We start from the raw sequence: 27,303 nt of genomic DNA, 5'->3' as shown, positions 1-27,303 counted from the left end.
CTGGGTGAATTAAATCATAAAGTAGATTGATATGTTGTGCCTAATCAGGAATGTATGTTCTGCCAAAGCTGAAGAAACCAAGTAAAGACTGTAGTTTCTTAATAGTGTTCGGTGATTGTAGTTGAGCACATTTTTCTAAAAAGTGCAGAACCAGGCTCTTGCCCTCATTTGATAGCTCATATCCCAGGAACAACACATTGGGAAAGTCTATTTTATATTTCCTAAAATTGAATTTGTAGCCAAGAAGTGCGTATCCTACAACGATCCGATCAACATCGGCAAGATGGATGTTGAGGTCGTCATCTGTGAGATAGATATCATCCACATAGGACAACACCTTGGGGTCAATATCATGCAATATTGATGTTACCTGGGCATAGAACAGCCCTGAGCTGTTCTTATAGCTTTGGGGCAAAAACAGAAGCATTTTTGTGAGGTGAATGAGAATGCACTCAGTTCCCGACTTTTATGTGCTAAGTTCTGGTAGAAGAAACCGTTGGAAGTATCCAACGTTGTTTTGTATATTTTCCACTCTATGTTGTTAATTAGTGCTGTACTGTGTAAATTTTGCATTGCATATGTTTGTGTGTGACTGTTTAAGTGTCTATAATCTAAGATAATTCTATATGAATGATCTGGTTTTGGAATAGGGAATAATGGGTTTTTCATTGCAGAGACAACGGGCCCAATTACTCCCTGGTACTCGAGCTGAGTGAGGATCTCCCTCACTGTAGCTTTAGCCTAGTGTTTAACAGGATATTGGCTGGGTTGTAGACCTGATAGGTGTTACATGACAGGGGGAATCTCTATCCCACCCTACATGGATGCGGTACGGCGTGGGTGCCTGGGCCAAAGCCCAATTGACAGCGTAGGCTTTTTTTCTGCCTCTGGAATAAGGTCAGAGGAAGAAGGCAAACTGACATCTTCCCCGTGTGGGATCTTAAAGACGTGTTTGGGAGTCCAGTCTCTTTCAGCCAATAGGCTATCACAAATAATTTCATTCCAGGATATTACACTAATGGTGTGCTCTATGCCTCCCTCAATTTGGATATTTAAAACATAAACCCTGTTGGGTAGGAGAACACGCCCATCAGCAGTCTCAACTGCAATAAAGTTGCTAGTTGCTGTCACATCCAGATGATCTTTTAAACTCTTGCAACATATTGTGACTTCAAGTTTGCTTAAATTTTTAATTGAAAGTGCTGCCACGTTTTTCTTTTTCAATTGTAAATCTTGGATCCCCTAGGTCTCTAGTTTTCAAAAATGCACAGGTTTGGTAAGTTTCCCTAGGTGCCGGCTGAGCTAGAGGCCAAAATCTACAGGTAGGCACTTTGCAAAAAACACCTCTGTTTTCTTTAAAAAAATGTGATATGTCCACGTTGCGTTTTGGGGCATTTCCTGTTGCGGGCGCTAGGCCTACCCCCACAAGTAAGGTATCATTTTTGTCGGGAGACTTGGGGGAATGCTGGGTGGAAGGAAATTTGTGGCTCCTCTCTGATTCCAGAAGTATCTGTCACCAAAATGTGAGGAAAACGTGTTTTTTAGCCAAATTTTGAGGTTTGCAAATGATTCTGGGTAACAGAACCTGGTCAGAGCCCCACAAGTCACCCCATCTTGGATTCCCCTAGGTCTCTAGGTTTCAAAAATGCACAGGTTTGGTAGGTTTCCCTAGGTGCCGGCTGAGCTAGAGGCCAAAATCTACAGGTAGACACTTTGCAAAAAACACCTTTGTTTTCTTTCAAAAAATGTGATGTGTCCACGTTGTGTTTTGGGGCATTTCCTGTCACGGGCGCTAGGCCTACCCACACAAGTGAGGTATCATTTTTATCGGGAGACTTGGGGGAACGCTGGTTGGAAGGAAATTTGTGGCTCCTCTCTGATTCCAGAACTTTCTGTCACCAAAATGTGAGAAAATGTGTTTTTTTAGCCAAATTTTGAGGTTTGCAAAGAATTCTGGGTAACAGAACCTGGTCAGAGTCCCACAAGTCACCCCATCTTGGATTCCCCTAGGTCTCTAGTTTTAAAAAATGCACAGGTTTGGTAAGTTACCCTAGGTGCCGGCTGAGCTAGAGGCCAAAATCTACAGGTAGGTACTTTGCAAAAAACATCTCTATTTTCTTAAAATAAATGTGATGTGTCCACGTTGCGTTTTGGGGCATTTCCTGTTGCGGGCGCTAGGCCTACCCCCACAAGTTTTGTATCATTTTTGTCGGGAGACTTGGGGGAATGCTGGGTGGAAGGAAATTTGTGGCTCCTCTCTGATTCCAGAAGTATCTGTCACCAAACTGTGAGGAAAACGTGTTTTTTTAGCCAAATTTTGAGGTTTGCAAAGGATTCTGGGTAACAGAACCTGGTCAGAGCCCCACAAGTCACCCCATCTTGGATTCCCCTTGGTCTCTAGTTTTCAAAAATGGACAGGTTTGGTAGGTTTCCCTAGGTGCCGGCTGAGCTAGAGGCCAAAATCTACAGGTAGGCACTTTGCAAAAAACACCTCTGTTTTCTTTTAAAAAATGTGATATGTCCACGTTGCGTTGTGGGGCATTTCCTGTTGCGGGCGCTAGGCCTACCCCCACAAGTAAGGTATCATTTTTGTCGGGAGACTTGGGGGAATGCTGGGTGGAAGGAAATTTGTGGCTCCTCTCTGATTCCAGAAGTATCTGTCACCAAACTGTGAGGAAAACGTGTTTTTTTAGCCAAATTTTGAGGTTTGCAAAGGATTCTGGGTAACAGAACCTGGTCAGAGCCCCACAAGTCACCCCATCTTGGATTCCCCTAGGTCTCTAGTTTTCAAAAATGCACAGGTTTGGTAGGTTTCCCTAGGTGCCGGCTGAGCTAGAGGCCAAAATCTACAGGTAGGCACTTTGCAAAAAACACCTCTGTTTTCTTTAAAAAAATGTGATATGTCCACGTTGCGTTGTGGGGCATTTCCTGTTGCGGGCGCTAGGCCTACCCCCACAAGTAAGGTATCATTTTTGTCGGGAGACTTGGGGGAATGCTGGGTGGAAGGAAATTTGTGGCTCCTCTCTGATTCCAGAAGTATCTGTCACCAAAATGTGAGGAAAACGTGTTTTTTTAGCCAAATTTTGAGGTTTGCAAAGGATTCTGGGTAACAGAACCTGGTCAGAGCCCCACAAGTCACCCCATCTTGGATTCCCCTAGGTCTCTAGTTTTAAAAAATGCACAGGTTTGGTAAGTTACCCTAGGTGCCGGCTGAGCTAGAGGCCAAAATCTACAGGTAGGTACTTTGCAAAAAACATCTCTATTTTCTTAAAATAAATGTGATGTGTCCACGTTGCGTTTTGGGGCATTTCCTGTTGCGGGCGCTAGGCCTACCCCCACAAGTTTTGTATCATTTTTGTCGGGAGACTTGGGGGAATGCTGGGTGGAAGGAAATTTGTGGCTCCTCTCTGATTCCAGAAGTATCTGTCACCAAACTGTGAGGAAAACGTGTTTTTTTAGCCAAATTTTGAGGTTTGCAAAGGATTCTGGGTAACAGAACCTGGTCAGAGCCCCACAAGTCACCCCATCTTGGATTCCCCTTGGTCTCTAGTTTTCAAAAATGCACAGGTTTGGTAGGTTTCCCTAGGTGCCGGCTGAGCTAGAGGCCAAAATCTACAGGTAGGCACTTTGCAAAAAACACCTCTGTTTTCTTTAAAAAAATGTGTTATGTCCACGTTGCGTTGTGGGGCATTTCCTGTTGCGGGCGCTAGGCCTACCCCCACAAGTAAGGTATCATTTTTGTCGGGAGACTTGGGGGAATGCTGGGTGGAAGGAAATTTGTGGCTCCTCTCTGATTCCAGAAGTATCTGTCACCAAACTGTGAGGAAAACGTGTTTTTTTAGCCAAATTTTGAGGTTTGCAAAGGATTCTGGGTAACAGAACCTGGTCAGAGCCCCACAAGTCACCCCATCTTGGATTCCCCTAGGTCTCTAGTTTTAAGAAATGCACAGGTTTGGTAGGTTTCCCTAGGTGCCGGCTGAGCTAGAGGCCAAAATCTACAGGTAGGCACTTTGCAAAAAACACCTCTGTTTTCTTTAAAAAAATGTGATATGTCCACGTTGCGTTGTGGGGCATTTCCTGTTGCGGGCGCTAGGCCTACCCCCACAAGTAAGGTATCATTTTTGTCGGGAGACTTGGGGGAATGCTGGGTGGAAGGAAATTTGTGGCTCCTCTCTGATTCCAGAAGTATCTGTCACCAAAATGTGAGGAAAACGTGTTTTTTTAGCCAAATTTTGAGGTTTGCAAAGGATTCTGGGTAACAGAACCTGGTCAGAGCCCCACAAGTCACCCCATCTTGGATTCCCCTAGGTCTCTAGTTTTCAAAAATGCACAGGTTTGGTAGGTTTCCCTAGGTGCCGGCTGAGCTAGAGGCCAAAATCTACAGGTAGACACTTTGCAAAAAACACCTTTGTTTTCTTTCAAAAAATGTGATGTGTCCACGTTGTGTTTTGGGGCATTTCCTGTCGCGGGCGCTAGGCCTACCCACACAAGTGAGGTATCATTTTTATCGGGAGACTTGGGGGAACGCTGGTTGGAAGGAAATTTGTGGCTCCTCTCTGATTCCAGAACTTTCTGTCACCAAAATGTGAGAAAATGTGTTTTTTTAGCCAAATTTTGAGGTTTGCAAAGAATTCTGGGTAACAGAACCTGGTCAGAGCCCCACAAGTCACCCCATCTTGGATTCCCCTAGGTCTCTAGTTTTCAAAAATGCACAGGTTTGGTAAGTTACCCTAGGTGCCGGCTGAACTAGAGGCCAAAATCTACAGGTAGGCACTTTGCAAAAAACATCTCTGTTTTCTTTAAAAAAATTTGATGTGTCCACGTTGCGTTTTGGGGCATTTCCTGTTGCGGGCGCTAGGCCTACCCCCACAAGTTTTGTATCATTTTTGTCGGGAGACTTGGGGGAATGCTGGGTGGAAGGAAATTTGTGGCTCCTCTCTGATTCCAGAAGTATCTGTCACCAAACTGTGAGGAAAACGTGTTTTTTTAGCCAAATTTTGAGGTTTGCAATGGATTCTGGGTAACAGAACCTGGTCGGAGCCCCACAAGTCACCCCATCTTGGATTCCCCTAGGTCTCTAGTTTTAAAAAATGCACAGGTTTGGTAGGTTTCCCTAGGTGCCGGCTGAGCTAGAGGCCAAAATCTACAGGTAGACACTTTGCAAAAAACACCTTTGTTTTCTTTCAAAAAATGTGATGTGTCCACGTTGTGTTTTGGGGCATTTCCTGTCGCGGGCGCTAGGCCTACCCACACAAGTGAGGTATCATTTTTATCGGGAGACTTGGGGGAACGCTGGTTGGAAGGAAATTTGTGGCTCCTCTCTGATTCCAGAACTTTCTGTCACCAAAATGTGAGAAAATGTGTTTTTTTAGCCAAATTTTGAGGTTTGCAAAGAATTCTGGGTAACAGAACCTGGTCAGAGCCCCACAAGTCACCCCATCTTGGATTCCCCTAGGTCTCTAGTTTTCAAAAATGCACAGGTTTGGTAAGTTACCCTAGGTGCCGGCTGAACTAGAGGCCAAAATCTACAGGTAGGCACTTTGCAAAAAACATCTCTGTTTTCTTTAAAAAAATTTGATGTGTCCACGTTGCGTTTTGGGGCATTTCCTGTTGCGGGCGCTAGGCCTACCCCCACAAGTTTTGTATCATTTTTGTCGGGAGACTTGGGGGAATGCTGGGTGGAAGGAAATTTGTGGCTCCTCTCTGATTCCAGAAGTATCTGTCACCAAACTGTGAGGAAAACGTGTTTTTTTAGCCAAATTTTGAGGTTTGCAATGGATTCTGGGTAACAGAACCTGGTCGGAGCCCCACAAGTCACCCCATCTTGGATTCCCCTAGGTCTCTAGTTTTAAAAAATGCACAGGTTTGGTAGGTTTCCCTAGGTGCCGGCTGAGCTAGAGGCCAAAATCTACAGGTAGACACTTTGCAAAAAACACCTTTGTTTTCTTTAAAAAAATTTGATGTGTCCACGTTGTGTTTTGGGGCATTTCCTGTCGCGGGCGCTAGGCCTACCCACACAAGTGAGGTATCATTTTTATCGGGAGACTTGGGGGAACGCTTGGTGGAAGGAAATTTGTGGCTCCTCTCAGATTCCAGAACTTTCTGTCACCAAAATGTGAGGAAAATGTGTTTTTTAGCCAAATTATGAGGTTTGCAAAGGATTCTGGGTAACAGAACCTGGTCAGAGCCCCACAAGTCACTCTATCTTGGATTCCCCTAGGTCTCTAGTTTTCAAAAATGCACAGGTTTGGTAGGTTTCCCTAGGTGCCGGCTGAGCTAGATGACAAAATCTACAGGTAGACACTTTGCAAAAAACATCTTTGTTTTCATTCAAAAAATGTGATGTGTCCACGTTGTGTTTTGGGGCATTTCCTGTCATGGGCGCAAGGCCTACCCACACAAGTGAGGTATCATTTTTATCGGGAGACTTGGGGGAACGCTGAGTGGAAGGAAATTTGTGGCTCCTCTCTGATTCCAGAACTTTCTGTCACCAAACTGTGAGGAAAATGTGTTTTTTTAGCCAAATTTTGAGGTTTGCAAATAATTCTGGGTAACAGAACCTGGTCAGAGCCCCACAAGTCACCCCATCTTGGATTCCCCTAGGCCTCTAGTTTTCAAAAATGCATATGTTTGGTAAGTTTCCCTAGGTGCCGGCTGAGCTAGAGGCCAAAATCTACAGGTAGACACTTTGCAAAAAACACCTTTGTTTTCTTTAAAAAAATTTGATGTGTCCACGTTGTGTTTTGGGGCATTTCCTGTCGCGGGCGCTATGCCTACCCACACAAGTGAGGTATCATTTTTATCGGGAGACTTGAGGGAACATAGATTAGCAAAACAAGTGTTATTGCCGCTTGTCTTTCTCTACATTTTTTCCTTCCAAATATAAGAGAGTGTGTAAAAAATACATCTATTTGAGAAATGCCCTGTAATTCTCATGCTAGTATGGTCACCCCGGAATTCAGAGATGTGCAAATAACCACTGCTCCTCAACACCTTATCTTGTGCCCTTTTTGGAAATACAAAGGTTTTCTTGATAGCTATTTTTCACTCTTTATATTTCGGCAAATGAATTGCTGTATACCCGGTATAGAATGAAAACTCACTGCAGGGTGCAGCTCATTTATTGGCTCTCTGTACCTAGGGTTCTTGATGAACCTACAAGCCCTATATATCCCTGCAACCAGAGGCGTCCAGCAGACGTAACAGTATATTGCTTCCAAAAATCTGACATTGCAGGAAAAAGTTACAGAGTAAAACGTAGAGAAAAATTTATGTTTTTTTCACCTCAATTTCAATATTTTTCTTTTTCAGTTGTTATTTTCTGTAGGAAACCCTTGTAGGATCTACACAAATTACCCCTTGCTGAATTCAGAATTTTGTCTCCTTTTCAGAAATGTTGCGGTTTCTGTGATCCAGCATTGGTTTCATGCCCATTTCTGTCACTGACTGGAAGGAGGCTGAAAGCACAAAAAATCGTAAAAATGGGGTATGTCCCAGTAAAATGCCAAAATTGTGTTGAAAAATTGGGTTTTCTGATTCAAGTCTGCCTGTTCCTGAAAGCTGGGAAGCTGGTGATTGTAGCACCGCAAACCCTTTGTTGATGCCATTTTCAGGGAAAAAACCACAAGCCTTCTTCTGCAGCCCCTTTTTCCCATTTTTTTGAAACAAACAAAATTTTCACTGTATTTTGGCTAATTTCTTGGCCTCCTTCTGGGGAACCCACAAAGTCTGGGTACCTCTAGAATCCCTAGGATGTTGGAAAAAAAGGACGCAAATTTGGCATGGGTAGCTTATGTGAACAAAAAGTTATGAGGGCCTAAGTGCGAACTGTCCCAAATAGCCAAAAAAAGTCTCGGCACGGGGGGGGGGAAAGGCCTGGCAGCGAAGGGGTTAAAAAAGACAGGCAAGAATCTCCACAATCAGAGACCCCTGAGAAACTATGGGGCATATTTATACTCCGTTTGCGCCGAATTAGTGTCGTTTTTTTCGACGCAAATTCGGCGCAAAACTAACGCCATATTTATACTTTGGCGTTAGACGTGTCTAGCGCCAAAGTATGAGGAATGAGCGTCATTTTTTTGCGTGAACGCCTTCCTTGCATTAATGAGATGCAAGGTAGGCGTTCCCGTCTAAAAAAATGACTGCGACGCAAATGCGTCGTATTTATACTCCCGGGCAAAAATCACGCCCGGGAGTGGGCGGGGAAAAAACCCTGCATTTGCGCCTCTTTTTAACGCCTGGGTCAGGGCAGGTGTTAAGGGACCTGTGGGCTCAAAATGAGCCCACACCTGCCCTCCCATGCCCCCAGGGACCCCCCCTGCCACCCTTACCCACCCCAGGAGGACACCCAAGGATGGAGGGACCCATCCCAGGGACATTCAGGTAAGTTCAGGTAAGTATAAAAAAAAAATTCAAATATTTTTTTTGGGCATAGGGGGGCTGATTTGTGCCCCCCTACATGCCACAATGCCCAATGACCATGCCCAGGGGACATAAGTCCCCTGGGCATGGCCATTGGGCAAGGGGGCATGACTCCTGTCTTTACTAAGACAGGAGTCATGTAAATGGCGTCTGGGCGTCGTTAAAAATGGCACAAATCGGGTGGAGGCGATTTTTTTGCCTCAACCTGACTTGCCCCATTTTAAGACGCCCTAATGCCATTTTTCCCAACGCCATTCAATAAATACGGCGCCCGCATGGCGCTTCAGAATGGCGTTAGCCGGCGCTAAACTTTTTGACGCTAAACTGCGTTAGCGCAGTTTAGCGTCAAAAAGTATAAATACGGGCCTATATAACTTAAGAAATAGGGATTATAAAAAAGCTCCTGATAGATAGCAATATACTGTTACACACCAATCTTATTCCTTTCAGGAGTCACCAGATAAACTTGTACACAACAATGAACAGAGTATGGCCCGGCGGCCACTATTGTACCACCAGCGGCACCATGACCCTGCCTACCGCCATGGTGCCACGTAAACCATGGCAGTAGGCCCTAACAGTGACAGGGAACTCCATCCCTGTCACTGGTAGGAGGCTCACGCACCCCCCCAAACACTCCCCAGACACCTTCCACCCCCCTGACAGTCCCCCATGCCCTCATTCATACAGACTCGCAGTCACGCACCACTCAAAAACACACTCAGTCACGCAGGCATACACGCATTCATTTACGCATGGATCCATTCTTTCTCCCACATATCTGTACACACATTCACACTGGCACGCAGACACGCATTCACATTCCCATTCATACATGCATTCTCACACATGCATACACTCACGCAAATAACACTACACACACAGTCCCATTCATGCACACACTCACACATTAATGTACACAACCCCCCTACACACACACAACACCCCCCACTCCTCTCCCCTTTCAGAAACCCAACTTAGCTACAACCAGGGGTCTTCCGGCAGGGGACAGGATGGGGCGCTGCTACCGTCAGCAGTGTCCACCAGCAGAACACTGCCAGACTGTATTATTTGTCATAATACGGCTGGTGTGGTGCTGTTGGTGGTAGCAGCGCCACCTTAACACCATCTGCCAGTCAGGCCACAGCCAGATTTCTGCCCTTCTTGTGGCGGAAATCTGGCTGTGGTCATAATTTGGCTGATGGATGTTAGCCGCGGCGACAGTCTTTTGGTGGCCGTCGCCATGGCGATATGCAGCATTTACTGCCAATCTTAAAATGAGGGCCTCTGTCTTGTTGCTCAGTGCAGGTAGTAATGTCCACAATTATTATAAGAGAACATTCCCCCATAATTCTTTGTGTTTGTGTACACTTCATCACTTTCAAATACAGTGTAACCTTGCAGCTCAGCAAGCATTGAATCAACTGTTTGAACATTCCAGTCATCAGAAACAACACCAGCTGTAATCACATCAGTCAGTGACATTTCGAAAACATATGGAATTGGTATAACCTCAGTAGGCCCGTATATAACAAAGGGAACTTTGTCCCAAAGAATCCTATCTGAAATTGGTAGTGCTGAAATGTTCATGAGGGACAGGTCTCTTTGGCCCTTATGTGAGGAAAGATAGCTCAACAGAAGAGCGCTCAGGAAGATAATGACCATCTATCAAGAAAAAAAAAACAGTCATCTAACCAATACATAACGGAAAGGCAAGCAATGTCAGTAATATCCACAGATAATTCCATGGATAAATCAATTAGTTATTTGTAAACCACATGTACAGCTTAGGTGTCTTTGAAACAGTTTCAGTTGCAGGTGCGGATGAAGTTGAAGAAAAGTCATCAAGGTTGATGAAATAACCAGAAGCAGTCTCTTCACAGGAGGCGGTGCATTACTGGTGGATGGATCCACTTCCTGCGGAGGTTCATGGTAGACAATGTTGCCTCCTTGTGCTTAGCTGGAGTAAAAGACACCCACATCTTGGACAGTTGTTGTCAGTGAAATGGTAACATGAATCAGCTAAAGCTCATTTTATACCCTCACCATGATTGAGGAGGCATTTGTTCCATCGTTGTACATGCTGGTGTAGTCAGAAGAGTTGTTGTTTCTTCCTTTAAGAAGTATGTCCTGTTGGGTAGTGAGAGGGTACCGGGAACTAGCAAAGGGACCTCTGGGTCTACTGTGCATGATCGATCACATGGTACAATTTGATGTTGTCAATGGAGACAAATTTGTTGCCTTTGGAACCTCGCTGCGGTGATAAAATGATAGTTCTGATGCCTGGAATTCCCAGGACTGGTGCCGGTGCGCTGTAAGATGGAACAAATTTCTTCCTCACAGCAATCTTCTCATGAACCCATTCCCCAACTTTAGGAATCCAGCCTTTATAATTTGTTGGCAAAACCCTTATTCCTAAAATGGCAGCACTGGTGGATAATTTGTCATCACAACATTACTGAAGCTCCTGTAAGACAGTGAGACGTTCATTTATGTCAAAAGGTGTGTCTGCTGCCACCAAACCAGGGCCATCTAGAACTGGGACATACATAGGTATCCCAAAGAGGACCTTGTAAGGAGTGCGTCCTCCCAAGCACCGTCTTGGCAGATTATTCAGTGCTCTCCGGACCCCATATAGGTGATGAAGCCAACTGCTAGCAGAACCTAATACTCTAGCTTTTAAGGACTGCTTTAAATCTCGATTCATCCTCTCCATGACCGAATGGCCCTTGGGATGGTAGGGTGAGGAGTAATAGAGGCAAAGGTAGGGTCCTGGTCTGAATGGAATGCTGCAACTGCATATGTACTGATAAAGATCAGCAAGTCTTTTATAACAGTTTGAGCATTTGACGACCACTGTGGCCACACCCACAGGAATCTAGAACATGAATCAACAGCGACTAAGATGTATTTGTATGCACCATCAGGTTGTAAGGGATCACATTGGTCCAGGTACATAGTCTGTAGTGGCCTGTTGGACACTAAGAGGGATCTCTGCAGTGGGCGTTTGATGTTTGAGCCCTTATTTTTCTGACAAATGTCACAACAAAGGACATATTGCTTGGTCTGTTTGTATTCACATGGCCACCTGAAGCGTTTCTGTAATATTGATATTGTGGCCGCAACAGCAGCATGAGCAAATGCGATACCCTCATGCGCTGCTTTGATGATATCTAATCTCTAGTCTTCATTGGGGATCACTTGATCTTCCACCCCAGGAATTGTTACAAAGGCAACATTCTGTGCACTGATCTGGTATGAATATTTTGTAGGGTATTTTTTTGGGAGAGGCTTGCCTTCAGCCGAAGCTTTCAGAGCAGCCATAATTTACTTATCCAGTCTCATCTGGGCACTAGTCACTACCGCAATAGAAGCCATAGCTACTGCGGATTTGGCTGATTCTTCAGCCTAGGTGTTGCCAATAACGTGTAGCTTTTCTCTAAGATCTGCCACTCTCCTCCACAGAGTTCTGTGTTTAATGGTGTTTATTGGTGTTCCCTTTGAGTCTCTGAACCCATTCAAATGCCAATGATTAAGATAATCATTGCACATCTGAACATAGTAGTACGAATTCCACATAATCAATGTGAGCTGTCCTACATCAGGATGTTCCAGTGCCAAGATAAGAGCTTTAAGCTCAGCTAAGTGTGAAGTCCTCTTGGGTCTGTGTGTAGGTATTGTGAGAGTGGAATACACCATCCTTCATCACTTCACTCATGGCAGCGCAAGCGGCTGAATATTGATGTTTTGTACCTACAGCTGATTGTGCTGAACGATCAGTGTAAATGTCAGTGTGGTATCTGTCAAGTGGCAAGAGGTTAAGAGGTGCGGGTACTCCTTTTCATATTGGAGAAATCTTTGTGTCTGAAGTTTTGGGTCAAAGATGTAATCAACATCGGTGGCAGTCAGGGAGGTTTCCCATCGATCCAACCTGGTTGTAATGCTTCAGCGTTAGTAATGCTTGATTTGGTGACAGCCTCTAAGGCTGGCACCAGGGTAACATTTTCCTTGGGCAAGTGGCCTCTCCTTAATGACAGCTATCTGTACAGCAGTCAGAATTTTTTCTTTGGGTGCAAAGTGTTGTTCTGCATTGGAATATAAATGTGATTTAGATGCTCTTGCAACTTGTTGCCTTCATTAAAGGTGACATAAGTGAACCCAATGGCACCAGCAATTATTCTGATGACCAAATTTGTTTTGTTGCCACGTGTGTAACTGTTTTGCTTCTAGAATGTATTGCTACAATCCTCTAAGGATGCACATGTGTTCAATTGCCCGGTGTCTGCTTGAGAAATCTGGGTGAATTAAATCATAAAGTAGATTGATATGTTGTGCCTAATCAGGAATGTATGTTCTGCCAAAGCTGAAGAAACCAAGTAAAGACTGTAGTTTCTTAATAGTGTTCGGTGATTGTAGTTGAGCACATTTTTCTAAAAAGTGCAGAACCAGGCTCTTGCCCTCATTTGATAGCTCATATCCCAGGAACAACACATTGGGAAAGTCTATTTTATATTTCCTAAAATTGAATTTGTAGCCAAGAAGTGCGTATCCTACAACGATCCGATCAACCTCGGCAAGATGGATGTTGAGGTCGTCATCTGTGAGATAGATATCATCCACATAGGACAACACCTTGGGGTCAATATCATGCAATATTGATGTTACCTGGGCATAGAACAGCCCTGAGCTGTTGTTATAGCTTTGGGGCAAAAACAGAAGCATTTTTGTGAGGTGAATGAGAATGCACTCAGTTCCCGACTTTTATGTGCTAAGTTCTGGTAGAAGAAACCGTTGGAAGTATCCAACGTTGTTTTGTATATTTTCCACTCTATGTTGTTAATTAGTGCTGTACTGTGTAAATTTTGCATTGCATATGTTTGTGTGTGACTGTTTAAGTGTCTATAATCTAAGATAATTCTATATGAATGATCTGGTTTTGGAATAGGGAATAATGGGTTTTTCATTGCAGAGACAACGGGCCCAATTACTCCCTGGTACTCGAGCTGAGTGAGGATCTCCCTCACTGTAGCTTTAGCCTAGTGTTTAACAGGATATTGGCTGGGTTGTAGACCTGATAGGTGTTACATGACAGGGGGAATCTCTATCCCACCCTACATGGATGCGGTACGGCGTGGGTGCCTGGGCCAAAGCCCAATTGACAGCGTAGGCTTTTTTTCTGCCTCTGGAATAAGGTCAGAGGAAGAAGGCAAACTGAAATCTTCCCCGTGTGGGATCTTACAGACGTGTTTGGGAGTCCAGTCTCTTTCAGCCAATAGGCTATCACAAATAATTTCATTCCAGGATATTACACTAATGGTGTGCTCTATGCCTCCCTCAATTTGGATATTTAAAACATAAACCCTGTTGGGTAGGAGAATACGCCCATCAGCAGTCTCAACTGCAATAAAGTTGCTAGTTGCTGTCACATCCAGATGATCTTTTAAACTCTTGCAACATATTGTGACTTCAAGTTTGCTTAAATTTTTAATTGAAAGTGCTGCCACGTTTTTCTTTTTCAATTGTAGGTTTTGCTGTGGGGACTTTTCCTCTTTATTGTCTGAAGACCGCTGTGAGTCTTTCTTCTGTTTCACATAGTCAGTACACTGCTCTGACCAGCCCACTCACTTGCTACGTCTATCCAGTGCATCCTGAAAGGGACAAGAGAGACATGAATAAGTGTATCTGTCAGAAGCTTTTAAATTTTCTCTATTTCTGATGTAATATTTCCTTTCGGAGTTCTCTGGGTGTGGAGAGTCTGCTTTCTGACTTTGTCTCTCTTTATTTTGTTTTTAATTATCCCAGTGCTTTATAGAACCCTACTGTGCTTGTTTTGCACTTAGAGGTGGTACTCGGAATTTCAGGCTTTTCCGGCTTTGCCCCCAAACTATCCTGTCCTACATTAGTACAGGTATCAGAAATGATTTTCGGTAGCTGTTTCTCCTGTTTCAGGTTTGAAATCTCCTAGGGCTGCTGGCCTATGGCCAACGCAACCGCTTCCCCATTAATATTACTGAGTATTATTGAGGAGACTGCGTCAAAGTTACGCATCAATTTAATCCCCAAATCCAGGGCTGGTGTAGCCCCATGTTCGTTCTGAATTTATTTTAAGACTGTCCGTAAATTGGCAAGTGTTAGGGTACCATGTGTGGTAAGTGTATATTGTGGCGAAGACTGTACCTCATGTGGTGCATTCATTCACTGAGGGAACCATTCTGAATGGCATGCACATTGTGTGACTTCTATGTTTTTCCTTGGGTTCCATATGGGGAAACACAGCTTCCAGCTGATTAGTTTTCTGGTCTATCCTGAATGGGATCTTCTATCATTCTGTGAGTGTGCGAAAAGTCCTCTTTTTGACATGGTTAGCCCCACTTTTTGCCTGATGTTTGATGTAGCCTAGAAATTGTAGTGTTCAGGGCTCTTGCTCACCAGGTTCCCTGGGCCAGAGCTCTTTCCCTAAAACTGTTGTGATGCATTGGCACAATTGGGTACACCCTTAGCTACCACTATAAGTCCCTAGTAAAAGGGTACTTAGGTACCCAGAGCATGGGGTACTATGGGTAGGCTGCTTAGGGCAGCAGCACTGATTATGCCACCCTCTAGGGCCATGCAGCCACAGCAGGCTGAGTGTTCTGGTTTAAACCTAAAACACAAACTCGACATGGCACACTGCCTGTGTGCCCTGTCCACTACACACTCCATTTACTATGGGTAGGACACCCCATTGGCAGGCCTTACAGCCCTAAGGCAGGGTGCACCATATTATATGTAAGGCCATAGCTGCATGAGCAATATGCCCCTACTGTGTCCTTGCCAAACCTCAGACATAGTGAGTAAAAAGAGAAGCCATTTTAAAACATGTGCTGGACACTGGTCAACACGAATTTCCCAGCTACATGATGGTCATTCTGAACCCTGGTTAGTTTGGTATCAAACAACACAGACTCATAAATCCAAAGTGGTGCTAGTATTGGATTTATCCCTAGATGTACCCAGGGGTCACCTTAGAGGTGCCCCCTGAAAAAGATAGCTAACCCTGGCATGGTTGCTGACTAGTTCTATCTAGCATTCCACCTCCAGACACCCAATCTGCAAACCTTAAGGGAGACCCGGTCTCTCTGGTTTGTAAAGCAATGCCCTTCCTGTGTGTAGGTGTTAACGCCCCCTCCCTCAGGAATGTGCCCTGCCCTGATGGTCAGCTTCAAAGGGGTGAACCACCTTTGAAACTCAACGTGAGGCCTGCTGCTAGTGGCAGATGGTCAGCCCTTTTGAAAACTCCCAATGTTTGGCTGGAGCAAAGGCGGGAAACCACACAAAGGGTAGGAGGAGTGGGCCCACCTGGAATGCACCACCCCTACGGTGTTATCTACATGTAAGCACTCCATTTTTTTTTTTTTCCATCTTAGATCCATTTTATTTTTTTCCATCTTAGATAAAAGGAACATAGCTAATCAGGGATAGGGAACTGACCCTTTCCACAGGAAGTGGTCACTATAGTGGGTGTAGCCACCCAAAGGTAAGTGTTCCTTTGGACACTACCAGGTTCCCCCTAAAACGCCCACTAAATTCAGTATTTAATGGGCACCCCTAGACCAAGAAATCAGATTTGAAGGACACAAAGAAGACCAGCACAAAGAAGATCGAAGGCATGATAAATGTGGACCTGCTTCACGAAGAAAGGCGCCATACCCTGCCTGCTGCACCCAGGACCTGACAATTGCCTCTGAGGAGCTGATGGACAAGTGGTCTGACCGCAAGAAACCAAGAGGACCTTCAGGCTTTACAAATCGCCCAAGAACTCCCTCCAGAGTGCAGGTACCACTGTGCAGCAAAGAAAGAACCAGCAACGCATCGAGAGTAACTTCATGACTGGCTGCATACTCCCTACCCGGATGTCACAGCTGGACCCGATGAAACACCTACAACCACAAAGACTAACCCTGTAAGTGTGCCAAGTTTGGTGGCACTGCACCCTCTAGTGGCTGAGCATACTAATATGTTGGGTACTGATCAGCTGACGTCGAACACCAAGAAAACCAGTACGCCCAGGATTAAAAAAGGACCAGAAGGAAGCCCCACTCAAGGGACTTCAGGAACATCATGGATGTCCTGCCAGAGTGCCCCTGTTGTCCTGTATGTGACCCTTAAATTGACTCCTCCAGATCCCAAGGGCATCTTCGTACCAGCTCCTGGCTCACCAATTCGCTCTACACTCGGCTGCCCTGTGCCCTGCAACAAAGAACCTGTTGTGCCCTGAGGGTCCCTCCCCCCTTGTGACCTTGACACTCCAAGAGGTCCCAAGGAACTACCTCTAAACTTACCTGTGCAGTGCTTTTCTAAGTAGTCCCACGTAGTGGCTCTGCACTAGCTCCAGAGACTTTCCATCACTGTTCCTGCTGGAACCAGGAGTTGCCTGAACTTCTCCAGCTGGCACAGTGTACTCATCGACAACCTCGACCAACCTGCAAAAGTAGAACTTAGTAACTCAACTGTACAATTTTATATCCTGCTCTTCGACCTCCATGGCATAGGAATCTGCTGAAGTGCCCTGGAACGGTTCTACGGAGGACGCAGAGGGTCAGACCCCCACCCTACTCCTCCAGACCCACAGGAGTCAACTGCGGAGTCCTCCAAGGATCCTCACTGAGTCCCAGACTGTTCAACGTATACATGGCCCTCTCTTGCTGCCATCGTCAACAAGCCACTGTATGAACATCATCTCATATGCCGATGACACACAACTCATCATTTACCTCACCGAAGACACGGACATGGCCAAAAGGAATTTTCATGCTGGAATGGAAGCCGTCGCCACCTGGAAGAGAGACAGCTACCTCAAGCTCAACTCCAACAAGACAGAGCTCATCATCTTTGAAAACTCCACCTCAGCTTTGGACGACTCCTGGTGGCCCACATCTCTCAGCACCCCCCTACACCGACCGAGCACGCCCATAACTTAGGAATCAATATCGACTCCTCCGTATCCATGACCTGCCAGGTAAACTCTGTCATCTCCTCCTGCTGGCACACACTCTGCAAACTCCGGAAGATCTTCAGATTGATCCTAGCAGACTGTCAAAGGACAGTCACCCACGCCTTAGTCATGAGCAAGCTCGACTATGGCAACGCCCTCCACGCCGCCACCTCAGCTTGGAACATCAAAAAACTTCAACTCATTCTGGACCTCCCTCGCCAAGAACACATCTCCCAACACCTGAGGACCCTCCACTGGCTACCGGTCGAGAAGCAAATCACCTTCAAGCTTCTCACACCCACACGGACAAGGCCATACACAACGCAGAACCAGCCAACCTGAAACACCGCGTGTCCTTCCACACCCCCACCAGATCCCTCCGCTCTGCCCAGATGGCCCTGGCCACCGTCCCTCGCATCCGCAAAACCACTACCAGAGGACGATCTTTTACCTACACTGCAGCAAAGAGCTGGAACAACCTCCCCATGCACCTCAGACAAAGCCCGTTGCTCACCATCTTCAGCAAGAACCTCAGGTCGTGGCTCATCGGATGAGGCCCCTCCCCCCAGTGCTTTGAGACCCTCACGGGTGAGTAGCCGCGCTTTACAAATACAGATTGATTGATTGATTGATATGTATTTGAAAGGTGACTTTCCATTGATTCCAATGGTGCATAATTACGCACAAAAATACTATTTTTTTAAACTTCAACAATCCATATCTCCAAAAGTACTTAACCAATTTTGATAATCTTGGTCTTAAAAACTATATAAAAATCTGAAGTATTTTTCTAAATTGGTCTCGAGTTATTCCTTCAAATATGTTAGGTGCATGATTGATACTGTGAGTACAACAAATGCTTTGCACTTCTCCAAAAGTGGCCTAACTTCTCAACCAAGTCACCATAGAAATTAAATCATTAGGTGGTCCAGTTTTTACCTCTGTATACCAACCTGTGGTTGCTCCGACCCCTGCACAGCGTGTCTACCTTTGCACACTACATAGAGGACCAGCCTCCTCCATTGGTCTCCTTGCCCATGACAGAATGTACTGTTTGTGAGTTAATCCCAGTAACGGCCAATTGGTTTCCAGTGGGGGCTGGTGGTGCAGGACACGCTGGTGTTGAATTCAAAGTTTGCATTCTGAAATTAACATCATCTATTTAATGTTACTAGCTCATTGTAAAGATTATGCAGATCACCTGCATGTATGTTTTGTACACCGGGCGTGGTTTATATGTGGCAAACATTGGCCACATAGGTCCATCATTACCTAAGGGACCTAATCTCATGGTTTGTATTACTAGTGGTAGGGTGCCATTAAACCAGTTCTGATGTTTTTGATAGGTAATCAGTATTTCAAGATACCAGTATGCTTGGTACTGTTGCAGTACGTTTGTAATTCTGTATGTGTGGAATGTGTATGTAGTTGATTCTTCCTCAGGAAAGGTGACCCAGGAATAGTATGTTTCTGTTTGGTAAGCTTCATGAGCTTCAACAATGAATGTGACATCCCCGCCCTCATCTGTTAATCCATGCCCTGTTAGATGTAGTGTTAATGAATGTCTGACATTCTCGGGAATGTCTACTGCGTTAGCCATATTACAAAATGGGTAAAGAGATGGAACACCAAATGGGGAGAGAAAGTCCTTTTAAGAGTTCGAGCTCAAACAACCTACAGCCTAGTTAGGTGCTCCCTGTTCAGCTGAAAACGATTATCCCAAAGACCAAGGACGTCTCTATATACTGGTAGTAGGGGACCTCTTGTGTGCCATACAGAGGTACTCAGTGCATCCATAGATTAGTGCCAAAACACAATTTTTGGTGGCACCATGTCGTAGTTGGACCATCACTTCTAGGCGAGACTGCAGGTTTAGGGATGACAGCACTATTGTTTGTATGCGACTAAGCGAATCCTACAACAAGTGGCAACTGTCGGACCAACCCTCCCGGCTCACAAGCAGTACCTCACTGTATACTCAAACCGTAAAGGGTGATTTCTGGCAGCCTTTATGCATGGACTCTAGAGTGCAACATCTCAGGAAAGTTGTGGTTATAAGGAGAGTACCCTTTTCTCACATGAGCAATAAGTCTCACTCACACACAGGCAATGAAGGAGATGCAGTAACGTTTTCAATAGGTTTTATTAACAAGACTGCAGTCTACTGTAAAATGCATGAGCTGCAATGATTAGGATATTAAACAATGCAAGATGCAGAATGGTAAAAATAAGAGTCAAGGATACAAAGACTCCCACCATATTGAAATAACATAAAATATAAAATATTCCTAAAACACTAGCATGAAGAACCTAATCTCTAACCTAAAGAGAGCTAATTTGCCAGTACCGTGTCCATGAGAAGTGCCCCCAAACCTTTGTTACCTTGGAATGAAGTCTCTAGATCAGACTCCCTGGGGACACGAAGACTGGATCTGCATCAAGGTGACGTGCAGCATAGATGACGTTGATAGCATCTGGTAGGAATCCCTCTGATAACCTTGTCTGTGTGAGATACATTTATACAGATCTTGTCCGATCCCTGACACGGGTATGGTCCCAAACATTAGATAAGAAGGCATTCTTGGGGTGGTAAACAATTACCCCCAAAAGTACATTATGTTCCTTTCACAGTAAGTGGGAGAGAGACATGATGTGAACACCTAAATATCTCACTTGACTTTAACGCTGATAGTAACACCTTCACAAAGTGGCACTGATAATAGAATTCAAAACATTACACTAACTACAAACATAGCAGCTATTTTGAAAGAAATATTTTTTAAAAAATAGGCTAAAACAGAGCAAATTAAGTAGGTTAAAAGTCACTAGGTGACAGGGGCACAGACCTGCAAGACCTGCAAGCCAGAAGGCTAAGCTAAACTCTTGATTCCCGCTAACACTAAATAGGATCCACTACACTGTCTCTGCTAGACAGCGCAGCAGAGGTCATAATAGTTTGCCTGAATCGTCTAGAACAGGGTTCTTCAAACTGGGGGGCGGGGCCTCCTAGGGGAGCCTTAAGTGATTCCAAGGGGGCGCCAGGCTCTGGCCAAAAGAATAATTATACAAATAACAGTGCTTTGTTTTAAGCAGAAACATGTTATTGCAGTTTTAAAATTGTAACAGTAATTAACTCTAATGTTTAAACATTGGCATCTTAATAAAATAATTGTGAAAAATTCTGAGGGGGGTCCAGTGATAGTTATTTTTCAACTTGGGGGCGTGAGAATAAAAAGTTTGAAAACCACTGTTATAGAGCATCTGGAGGTAAAATTAACTGATGACATCATAGAAGTTGAGACTGCAGATATGCGCTTCTCCCCCAAGTAAGGTACATAAAATGAAAATACAATTAAGAGGGAGACATTGGGCGCACAATTAACATTACATTTTAAAAACATTTGACTGGGCTTTGTGACATTTTATTGGCTGAAAAAGATTGGCCGCCAGAATTTGTCTGTGAAGTCCTGTGAGTGGGGGGATCATTAAACCTTCCTTCTAGCTCCTGGTTCCTACTGAATTAACAGAGTCATACCGATTTGATTGGCCCTTGGCAAAGGCCCCAGCACTGTATCACAATTATGTAGGGTGGGATAAACATTCTCCTTATCATATAATACCAATTAGGTCTGAACCACATCTTCAACCTCAATATCCTATTAAGCATGAGGTTAAAACCCCCGTGAGAGAAATTCTCTCACTGTTAGAGTACCAGGGTGTAATTGAGCCCTGGTTCTCTCCAATGAATAATACTCTGTTTCCCTTTGCAAAACCTGACCATTCTTATAGAATTATATTAGATTATAGACATTTAAACAGCCATACAATCACATTTGCTATCCAAAATGCATATACCACAGCACTCATCAGCAGTAGTGTGTGTAAAAAATATAAAACGTAGTTGGATATTTCCAACGGCTTCTTCTTCCAAAATATAGTGCATGAAGGCAGGGATTTAACAGCATTTAGCACCTCAGGCTCTCAGAGAAAAATGTGTAGTTTCCCACAGGTTTAAAAAAAAAAAAAACAGTCCTAGGCTGTTTTCAGCATGTGTAACATCCATTTTACATTACATTGACCCTGATGTGTTGTCCTATGTTGATGACATCTACATAGCGGATGATGATCTCATTCACCACCTGAAGCAGGTGGCCAGAACTGTTGTGGGATTAACAAATTCGGCTACAAATTTAATTTTAGGAAGACAAAAATTATTTTTCTCAGTGTCCTATTTTTGGGATATGAATTATCAGATGAAGGCAAGAGCCTAGCTCCTCACTTTATAGGAAATTGTGCATAATTGCAACCACCAAATACCATAAAAAAGTTCCAGTCTTTATTGGGATTTTTTAAATTTGGCAGAATTTACATTCCAGATTATGCACAGTGTATTAGACTGCTATATGATTTAGGCCCTCATTACAACTCTGGCGGTAAATTCTGCTGACTACCATGCAGACGGCCGCCAACATACCGTGTCCGCAGCGGAAATCTACTATGGGTATAATGACCCACACTCAGAAATCCTGCAAAATACAGACACCCTCACAAGTCCGCCACACCAAAGGTCAGTGATAAACTGGCGATAGCAAAACCCACACCGCCGCGCCAACAGAAATACGTCCACGCTACCACAACCCACGAATCAACGTGGCAGTCATTCAACCGCAGTAATCCATTGGCGGTACACACACATTTACAAAACCCAACCACATTGGACAATTCAAAATACACACACCTGAAACACATACACACACCACACCCACAACATTATAAAACACACACCCACATTACCCACAATGCATCACAACAAATATTTTGGAAGAAGCAGAGAGACAGAAAAGCAAAGACAACACCAGCATCCAGAGGCACACAACACCATCACTCATACACCATCCATGCACCTCAAAGAACACACCCCAACACATCACCCCACACATCACATCAACCATCACCTCACACATCACCCACACCACATCATGGTACCTCAAAGACACCCCAGGTTCTCTGAGGGGGAGCTCAGGGTCATGGTGGAGGAAATCATCCGGGGAGAGCCACAGCTATTCTGATCACAGGTGCAGCAGACGTCCATTGCTAGGAAGATGGAGCTATGGTGAAGAATTATCGACATGGTCAACGCAGTGGAACAGCATCCAAGAACACGGGATGACATCAGGACGAGGTGGAATGATCTAAAGGGGTAAGGTACGTTCCGTGGTATCCAGACACCAGGTAGCCATGCAGAGGACTAGTGGTGGACCCCCACCTCCTTCTCCCACAACTAACAACATGGGAGGAGCAAGTCTTTGCGATCATGCATCCTGAGGGCCTTGGAGGAGTAGCAGGAGGACTGGACTCTGGTAAGTCAAATCTTTACTACTTTATCCCCCCACCTGCATGCCATCATAAACCCCAACCCCTACCCTCACACCCATCACCCCAACACCTCACAGATACCACACTATCACAACCCACACATCCCAATACCAAGCCCTGCATGTGCCAACAATGCCTGGACACCCATCACAGACCTGCATGGACACCCATCACCACAGCATGTCCAACGGAGAGACTCACCCAGGGCACACAATCACCACTCACACAAGGGCCAAGGCGAGAATGCAAGAACGGTAATAGAGGGAAACACACCCATTGCCCAAGATGGCACACACAGATACAATAACAATGCATTTACACCCCAACAGGACCCTTACACAATGTTACCGGACAGGATGTGCCAGCCGTATCCAGTCCTCCTGCAGAAGAGGCCCATAGTAATGACAGCAGCTCTGCATGCCTGGATCAAGATGACCAGCCCGGCCCATCAGGGACCTCTGGACAGTCGGCTCCCCTGCCACAGTCCCAACCCACCACAGAAACCTCCCCCCTCAGGAAACACCACCACAGCACCCACCCAGCGGGCCCATGCCACTGTCCACAGGACACGTCAATCAGCAGTGTGCCCACCACTACAGAGACCCCAGGCAAACTCATTAACACAGGACGATCAGGGACCTGGGGTCAGTGGCAATGGGCACACGGTTCAGGCGACAGAGGCACAGGACAACAGGGAAACTGGGATGACTGCTGTGCGACAGGGGGAGGACAGGCCCAGGGAACCCACTCTCCACAAGGCACTCTCCAACATCATGGGAGCATACCACCATTCCCAGGAGACCATGGGCACGATACTGGCCAAGTTTCAGCAGACCCAGCGGCTGCAGGAGGAACAGTACCTGGGGATCATTGCATGGGTGCTGGCAGACACGGCCAACACCATGAGGGAGACAGTGGCATACCACTGGGCCCCTGACACCTGCCCGAACGATGAACAGCCTTCCACATCTGCCGGCACTAGTGGACAGGAGGTCCCGCCCACAGGAACAACAGGCCACCAGCACCCCACCCCCTGCAGAAGGAGTACCACCCCGCGGACAGTCCCTGCGATCCAGGCACAAGACAGAGAACATTGACAAGACCCTCGCCAGGAAATAGGACTCTCCTGATTGTCACCCTTCTGTCCCACTATGTCACCCTGTCCACCTTGAACTGACATTGCTCCACTTCATATACCCCATTGGACAATGCACCTGTGATACAAAGAGACTGGACTCTACCATAGATATTTCTTCACCATCACCCCAGCCCATTGCACATCCCCCTCTACTTATTAGCACTTAAATAAACACCCATTGAATCACAAAACAATCTGGAGTCAGCCTGTACTTTCACAAATGTATTATTACAACCTCTTAGACAAATATCAATGTAAATGTTCATTTGCAAATACCAAAGTATGACAGTTGTTGGGCAGCAGTAAACATCGCACAAGGCAGAATGTGGAACCCAGATCTGTGAAATGGAAAGCCAAAGTGAACTGTCAGGGTCCATACACAGAGGTAAAAAGGCAGACTTATACAATGTCCTACTGTATTCAGATGTGAGATGAGCAGTGTCAGTCTCTTACCTGTGTGTCACTGGAAGTACTGCAAGATGATGATGTTTCGGTTGTCAATATCTTCTTCCTCTGCATCCTCTTCCTCACTGTCCACAGGCTCAACAGCTGCCACGAGACCAACATCAGGCCCATCCTCCTGCAGAAAAGGCGCCTGGCATCGCAAAGCCAGGTTGTGCAACATACAGCATGCCACGATGATCTGGCACGCCTTCTTGGGTGAGTAGTATAGGGAGCCACCTGTGAGATGGAGGTACCAAAATCTGGCCTTCAAGAGGCCGAATGTCCACTCAATAATCCTCCTAGTTCACCCATGTGCCTCATTGTAGCATTACTCTGCCCTTCTCCTGGCATTCCTCACTGGAGTCAGTAGCCATGAGAGGTTGGGATAACCAGAGTCACCTATAAATGTCAAGGGGTATCTGTTAGACATACACCAACCCTTAGGGACTACCCCATACCCAGACACCTGTTCATACAGTGTGGAGACCTTGGCCTCATCTATTAGTCACACACAGTGCCTCTGGAGTTGGCCCATCACATAAGGGATGCTGCTATTCCTCAAAATTTAAGCGTCATGCACAGAGCCAGGTTACTTGGCATTCACATGGGAGATGGACTGGTCTGCCAAACACACCATCTGCACATTCATTGGATGGTAGCTTTTACGATTTCTGTACACCTGTTCATTCCTGCGGGGGGGACAAATGCCACATGTGTACCATCAATGGCACCAATTATGTTGGGGATATGTCCCAGGGAATAGAAGTGAACTTTCACTGTGGGCAAATCCTCCACCTGGGGGAACAGGATGTAGCTGCGCATGTGTTTCAGCAGGGCAGATAGCACTCTGCACAACACGTTAGAGAACATTGGCTGAGACATCCCTGATGCCATGGCCACTGTTGTTTGAAAGGAACCACTGGCCAGGAAATGGAGCACTGACAGGACCTGCACTAGAGGGGGGATACCTGTGGGATGGCGGATAGCTGACATGGGTCTGGGTCCAATTGGGCACATAGTTCTTGGATTGTGGCATGTTCAAGTCCGTAGGTGATAATGATGTGTCTGTCGTCCATTGACGACAGGTCCACCAGGGGTCTGTACACCGGAGGATGACACCATCTCATCATCTGCCCCAGGGGATGTGCCCTATGGAGGAGAATGGTGAGCAGAGGGTCATGTACCACATAGTTTCCACAAGGTTTTATGCACTAATTTGATTAAATCGGTGTGTGGCGTTGTCTGTCAGTATTTGTGCCCAAATGTGCTGTGATGCAGTTAGGTGCCATGCCATGTGCCACCCTGAAATGGTGGCTGCCTGACCTGTAAGGAGTGACAAGGGGAAATGAGGTAACTACGCTAGCGTTGTGCAGCGTCGCGGTAGGCGGTCGAAGACCGTCGTGCAATTGAGGATTAGTTATCATTGGGCCCTATGGGTTCCAGGAGCCAATGACGATGTACACCGGCGGTGACGATACACACCGCCGCGGACGTGACTGCCATTTTCTATCTGTTCAATCACTTGATAACTGACCTTCAACAGTAGAGGACCTACACTGCAAGTGCTGCTGTGACCTCAGTCTGGAAGCGTCAATGGCTCGACTGTCTGGGGAAAGGGCCCCTGCCTTCAGTGTAGAGGAGTTGGAGAGACTAGTGGGTGGGGTCCTCCCCCAGTATACGCTACTCTATGGTCCTCCAGACAAACAGGTGAGTATGATGCATGGGACATGAATTAATGAGTGGTGTGGATGGAAGATACATGGTGGGGGGGCTGAGGCCTGCATGCGAGGATGGTGAGTGCATGTGTGTCAGGGCATGAGTGGGAGCAGGTGGCCAATGAGTATGCCAAACACGGACGGGTGAGTAAGTTCCTTTCTTATTTTACCTTTCCTCTAGGTCAGCGCCCACCAGAAGAAAGGTATTTGTTGTGCCATCGCCAAGGAAGTATGGACCTTAGGGGGCTATCATAGACAGAGCACCCACTTCCGCAGGAGATGGGCGGACCTGCCCCGCTGGAGCAAGAGGACAGCGGAGGCCCAGATGGGGCTGGCCTCCCAACGTGGAAGGGGTGCCCATCGCACCATGACCCCCCTGATGTTCTGGATCCTGGAGGTGGCCTATCCAGAGTTGGATGGGCACTTGAGGGCATTACAGCAGCCACAAGGGGGTGAGTATAGTCTCATTCAGCTGACTATGCACGCTTTATGAGGTGTCTGGGTGGGGGATGTGGGCTGTGGGTTCCCCTAGGCCAGGGCGAACTTGCTAGGGTATGTCCCTTGTTAGGCAGGCTCTGTGGCACTCCAACCCCAATAGTGGTGGTGGCCATCTACAACCAGTCAGGCTCCTGTGGGTTCCAGGTGTGCAGCAAATGGGTTTAGGCATAGTCCCCCATGGGCAGGTGATTTCCCTACGAACATTTAATGTATGGCCTAGTGCATAGGGCTGCTCCCTGTGTGTTGTGTCTGCCAACGGTAGTGGTGTTGCTGGCATGGACCATGTGTCTACTCTGTCTTCCCCCCCCTTTTTGTTTTGTCACCCTGTCCTCGTGTGCACTAGCATCATCTGGTGGAGGGGCAGTGGCACCGGAGCAGGAGGGAGCTACAATCCACGTGGCCCAGGAGAGTCAATGTACAGAGTCTGAAGGCATCAGCGGAGGGTGAGGGGAGCTCCACGACGGGGACAGGAGGGGACACCAGCGACAGCGACTCCTCCTCTGATGGGAGCTCCCTTGCGGTGGCGGGCAACTCTGTGCCCACCGCAACAACAGGTACAGCCGCCACCCCCTCTACCAGCACCGCCCTCCCAGCTGCCCCTCAGCGTGTTTCCCGTGCCTACTCACCCAGGAGGGTGGGCATCTCCTACCCACCAGGCACCTCAGGCCCTGCCCTAGTCAGCCCTGCTGCCCTCAGTGAGGAGGCTATTGACCTCCTGAGATCCCTCACTGTTGGGC

Source organism: Pleurodeles waltl, chromosome 2_1 (genome assembly GCF_031143425.1).
Source record: "Pleurodeles waltl isolate 20211129_DDA chromosome 2_1, aPleWal1.hap1.20221129, whole genome shotgun sequence".
Lineage (NCBI taxonomy): Eukaryota > Metazoa > Chordata > Amphibia > Caudata > Salamandridae > Pleurodeles > Pleurodeles waltl.
The sequence above is the reverse complement of the archived record's forward strand: the minus strand, read 5'-3'. Positions refer to the sequence as shown.